General features: G+C 30.5%; 1 pseudogene; it reads left to right on the forward strand.

Annotated features, from left to right (window-relative positions):
- Positions 1–2,072: 2,072 nt before the first annotated feature.
- On the forward strand, positions 2,073–4,089 carry LOC145947304 (uncharacterized; annotated as a pseudogene).
- The last annotated feature ends 2,541 nt before the right edge of the window (positions 4,090–6,630 follow it).

Genomic DNA, 6,630 nt, shown 5'->3' on the forward strand with positions numbered 1-6,630 from the left:
ATGACTTGCGTTTTTCTCTGCCTTACTTTACGTCCATGACTACGACAAGCGCTTACGTATTGTTCTCTGTTTAAATTAATTAATTTTTAACTGTTTTTTACACAACAATAAACCGCACAAATCTGATATATGCACAAATTACTCTTATATATTGTCAACTTAATTCAGGGAACAATCTTTCTTGTTCTTATTGCATGCTTCATCAGATCGCCGAGTCGACTCGTTGACCCACGTGCCAGTTTTGGGACGACTGCAACCGTGCAACATGCAACCAGCCAGAGAGCTGCGTTCGGAAACCGCGCCGTGAATGTATGTACAACGTGTGTGTGTGCGCTCAGCTTTCGGCCTTAGCAACCGACGTTAAAGGCGTAATCACACGGGTTGCGAGCTCGGTTACGGTTGAGGTTACGATTGACCAACCTTAATGCAGCGTCCCAAAACTCACAGTCCATCTAAAAACACTGCTGTGCAGTATAAAATGTGCAAGTGAATACTATAATATTATAAAAATCTATTTCTGTGTGTATAAAAATCTATTTCGTTAAAGAAAAATGCCTCAACGTAGATATAAAAAATATCTGGAATATAGATCAAATGAAAAAATTCCTCGATCCACAGCGAATCGCCGCAGAAAAGTAGCACAACAGAAGATAATTATACTAAATATATATACAGTCAAGACATATATATAAGATTTCTTTTCTTTGACTTCTTTTTTAAAGCGAATTTTCTTTTAAAATACAGGTGACGAATATCATTATAAACGAGGCTGATAATGTATTGTATTCAACTTCTAGCAATACATTTTCCAATGTATGTATAACGGATTCCTCCGATTTTGAAAACAATGTTCAAGAACTTCGACAGAATGGAAGAGTCAATGAGGTAATTTTCTAAATGATGTATATATGATTGTAATTAAAATATATTTGTTATTTTAAGTAAATATTAAGTGTATTTACAAATGCTTCGTGAATTTTCCATTTAATAAAAAAGTAAAAATAAAAATTATATAACTATATATTGAGAGAATATACAATGTACGATATAATTACAGATTTATAATCAGATTTATAATAGTATCAGTTAGCGATGATGAAATGTCTAATGGTCTTAATGATAACATACAAGAGCTATCAAACTCTGTATGTAGTGATAATGATAATGAAGATGAGAACATTAATGACATTTTTGGAGATAAATCATACAAGCTTATTGATGATTGTGATAATTATGAAGATGGAAATTTATCCGATGATAATAATAGCGATGAAGATATGAGTGATTGGAGAGAAAATGACGATGTTCAACAACATGTAAGAACAACTTAATTATATATATTGTGCTAAATGCAAGTTTTATTTTGGATTGAATAATGTATATCCTTATTATTATATAAAAAATCTCACTACAGTTAACAATTAAAAAAAGTTATGTTTTTTTACTTTTTTGTTGCAGACATGTATCAATGCACAAGATATCGAGAACTCTGATTTGCAAAATCCTTTATGTCCATGTACAAGAGTAACTATAGGAGAGGCATTTTTACTTCTTTGTATGATATTAGGAGTACAACATTCTTTAACATGGGTTGCTATCGTTGATATGCTAAAAATGATTAATGTGCTTTTTGATAGAGACATTCCACCACATACTAAGTATAAACTACGAAACTATTTCCCTGCAGACATGTATAAAGTGCAATATCATGTGATTTGCCCAGGATGCTCGAAGTATTTAGGCAAGCGAAAAGCGATAGATAAAAATATTTTGTGTCAATGTGGACAAGCGGTTAATACCCTCGAAACGGCGTCATATTTTTTAGAATTTGATGTAAAATCACAACTCCAGAATCTGTTAGCAAATGCAACTATAGCAAATAATCTTCAATATAGATTTCGCAGAAGAAAGTTAAATGAAGGAGCATTAAAAGATATTTACGATGGAGAGCAATACAAAAAATATGTTGAGTTAAATTTGTTGCAAGATGAGTGTAATTTATCATATACTTTTAACACCGATGGGTGCCAAACAACAAATTCCTCAAAAGTATCTATGTGGCAATTTATTTAATGATTAATGAGTTACCTCTAAATATTCGGCAAAAGAATATCCTTATAGCTAGATTATGGGTTCATAAATCGGAACCGCATATGGAAGTTTTTCTTCAGCCTTTTGTGAATCAAGCAAATGAACTGGCCACTACAGGTTTTTCTTGGAAATTTAACAACAAAGTAATTCAGAGTAAAATATATCTACTACTGTGTTGCGTTGATTCTGTTGCAAGATGTGCTATGCTCAATATGAAGCAGTACAACGGACATTTCGGATGTACTTTTTGCGAATATCCTACGTCAGATGTAGAGGGTATAAGAAAATACCCAATTTCAATGAATATTCCAAAAGATCGAACTGATACTTCCATTAAAAAAGATATGATACTTGCTTACAAAGCCGGACAAGGACAGGACATTAATGGAGTGTGGGGTCCTTCTCCCCTGATAAACCTTCAATATTATGATCTTGCCGAAGGCATGGTCGCAGATTATATGCATTCCATTTTATTAGGTGTTATTCGACAATATACTGAAATCATACTCACTTCAGTTAATGAAGATTTTTATGTCGGAAGTCCTGCCAAACTAGCTATTATTAATAGTCGTCTATTAAAAATATCACCACCTACTTTGATATCGAGAACTCCTCGAAATCTAACTGAACGGAAAATGTGGAAAGCTTCAGAATGGCGCTCATGATTGATATTATATTCCTTAATATGTTTGCATGGAGTGCTACCACAGAAATATTTAAGACATTTAGCATTATTCGTAGTTGCTATAGATATTTTACTACAAAATTCAATAACGTTAGATATGTTAAACCGTGCAGAAAGACTTCTTATAAGATTTGTTGTATTTTTTCAAATGTATTTTAAAGAACGAGCAATGACTTATAATGTTCACCTCATTTTACACCTATGTAAAGGTGTTCGAAATTGGGGACCATTATGGACTCACAATACATTTCCTTTTGAAAACCAAAATAGATTTCTTCTTCAACTGATGAAAAATCCAAATCATGTGGCTACTGAAGTAGCATCCAGAATGTTATCATTTCAAAAACTTTCTTTATTTAAAGAGAGGATAGATTTAAATCCTACAATAAGTCAATTTTATGAAACTATATCCCGTAAAAAATCATTAATAAAAAAGACGACAAAAGTTAATGACTGCTTTCTAATAGGATCTGGAAAAATTTATACTTTAACGGCTGAGGAAATTGTATGTTTAGATAATCCAGAACAGTGCATTCGACAAATTTATATTCAACGGAATTAAGCCTACGGCACACGGTACGATTTCTCGTACTGGTTTTATTAATTGATTCGTTGCGTGCTGTTTAGCGAACTGCTCTACGTGTTCCAATCATAAGAGTACTACTAGTTTTGGCTTCACACATGCAGATTATCTTACGTCTTGGATTAATATTTTAGTTATAAGATTTCTGGAGATTTCAACAAAATCTTCAAGACCCTAAAAATTTCCTAGATAACAGCCAATCGTAATGTGAGATAAACTCCGTCAGTAAATGAAATGGTTTTGTGACATACAGTCATAGGAAAATAGGACAATGTTTAATAAAAATGTAAACAATTAATTTAAAGAAAAAGAAAAGAAAAACACAGTAAGTAGAAAAATACAAAATAGACTTTAATAATTAATTGTAGCAAATTCTATAACTAATTGCACTAGTACTAATATCCACAATATAACCTATTTATTCATAAAATCAATTTATTCATAAAATTATGTAAATATATTCATAAAATTGGGGTGAAATGTGGCCCCGCATGTTCAGTATCTGGCTGACATGCGGTGGGTCCCAGGTTCGAATCCTGTTCGAACCAATCACCCCATATGCCTGCTCGGGACTGATGGAAAGGAAAAACGGAGTCGGTGGAAAGAAGGGGAGCAGGATAAGTTAAGGAGAAGGAGTAAGGGAGAAAGGAGATGGAAGAGAAGGAGAGGAGGAGAATGGAAGGAGGAAGAAGGAAGGATAAGGGAGAGAGGTGTTGGTAGTCGGGACTGATGGAAAGGAAAAACGGAGCGGTGGAAAAGAAGGGGAGCAGGATGAGTTAAGGAGAAGGAGTAAGGGAGAAAGGAGATGGAAGAGAAGGAGAGGAGGAGGATGGAAGGAGGAAGAAGGAAGGATAAGGGAGAGAGCTGTTGGTAGTATATTGTAAGGTCACTATAGCCAGGTTAATGAGAGGTGGTGTGTTATAAAAGGTTCGGGAACGCTCCTTGTAAAAGCGCCTTGTAAACCCCGAGGGGATAAACAATAAATGATACATACATACATACATACATACATATTCATAAAATTATGTAAAAGAATGTTAACAATGCTTTGATTGATAACATGTTAATTAATGTGATAACATTATTGAATAATTATCGATCTCAAAATTTGTATTCTTTTATAGATAACCTCATTTAATTCTTTTTAATGTGTACTAATGCTGTATAATGCAAATGAGTAAATTTGCTGTTGAACTAATAAAATTTTAGCAGAAAGACATGGCAACGTGGACAAAAGAAGCAGTTCAAGTTCTAATTGACGCATACAAAAATGAGCCTTGTCTATATCAAACAAGAAACTCAAATTATCATAATAAAAACTTACGTTATGAATCATTAAAACGTGTTTGTGCAATAGTTAATACTATTAGACCTAACACTATAGATAAAGAATGCAGTATCAAATTTTATAATTTAAGAAATCAATTTAATTCTGAAAATGCAAAAGTACGAGCATCAATGAAGAGTGGTATAGATATAGAAAATGTGAGTATTAAAATAATTTATTAGTTAAATAATTTATAGACTAAGCATAAAGATTTATATATTATTATATACATTATGTACACAAATTATAGGAATACAGACCCAATTTATGGTACTATGATAGTTTAAAATTTGTGGAGGAACATATAATTCCCAGAAAAAGCAAAGCATCACATCTACCAAATACTAAAAAAAATACGCCTGTTCATTTATCACAAGTAAGTATTTAAATATTTAAATGTGTTAAATTCCCATGATTGCCCAACTCAATGCATATTTGCAAAACTTGTTACATATTACATATTTAAACAATATAATTATATTCAATAATATGAACATTTTAACTAAAATTTTATTTTCTTACAAATCTTTCTGCATAATTAGATAAATAGAATTTTAATATTATTTTATTATATTTTATACGAATTACGAATATTTAAACATATTCCAAATATAAGATACATTCTTTAATTAATTATGTAAATATACTTGCATAGATAGAGAATCTACACATTTATATAATACAAAAATTAAATGAGTTTTATTTTCTTTTGTTATTTTGTAGCATGATTATTCAGAAGAATCGCAAGAGTTAATATTTAATGCAAATGAAATAATATTTGAAGATGATATTAGTGGCGTACATAATGAAGAGGATTTAAATTCTAATAATAATGAAGAATCACAATTATGTATGTTTTCATTACCTAATAACATAATTACTGCAACACAACCGATCTCGGAACAAACAAATTCACCATTTACAAATTTATCTAATATAAATACGTCAAATCCATCAAGATCACATTCAGCATTAAGTTCTGCACAGTCATCATCAGATATATGCGATATGTCAGAATCTGCATCTATTGTTCGTAATCCTAAAAAGCGTAAACTTAAAAATGAGGATATTTATGTAAAGGCAATTGAATCGATTGCAGAATCTGTAAAGATGCCATTATCAATACCAGTTACCGTTATGACAGACAGTACAGACCCTGTAGATACATGTATGAGCTTTTTGGGTTCTCTTCTTAAAAAAATACAATCTCGAGATATTCAATTGGATGTTATGAATACCTTAGTACAAACAGTTATAAACGCTAGTGTAACGGATTTCGAACGAGCTAAGAGATAAATTAGAAAACTTCTTATAAAAAAACTGTTCCTAATATATTGTATTGTATAAGATTATTACTATTATTTTCAGTTTTTATGTTTATATAAGTATGTTACATTATGATCTCATATTTTAAAATGTGATATATAGTATTCTTATATATTGTATAAGATTATTACTATTATTTTCAGTTTTTATGTTTATATAAGTATGTTACATTATGATCTCATATTTTAAAATGTGATATATATTCTCATATTTTAAAATGTGATATATATTCTTATACAAAAGTTTTCTTAATATATTGTAAAGATTAAGGACTGGTTTTTCAATAATAGTTTAAACTTGGATGAAAGTTTAAACCCTGCGCATGTGTTTGCGCAGAGTATAAACTTTTATCTAAATTTAAATTATTATTGAAAAATTGGCCCTAAATATTAATATTTTCAGTTTACATATATATGTACATGGATATATTTATATATATCCAAGCTTTTTCGTTTTTATTTTGTTCTATTTTTATTACATTGGATATATTGTTGTATAATATCCGTGTTTCAGTAATAAATAAACAAGTTTCAATCGAAATAATTGTCTTGAATATTGAGGAATGGAATAAAGTATCAAAGAAAAACTTTATTTTTTATAAAAGTGATTACATATATT

The sequence above is a fragment of the Prenolepis imparis genome, unplaced genomic scaffold (genome assembly GCF_030444845.1).
Source record: "Prenolepis imparis isolate NDT839.2.m4 unplaced genomic scaffold, iyPreImpa1.0 SCAF_64, whole genome shotgun sequence".
NCBI lineage: Eukaryota > Metazoa > Arthropoda > Insecta > Hymenoptera > Formicidae > Prenolepis > Prenolepis imparis.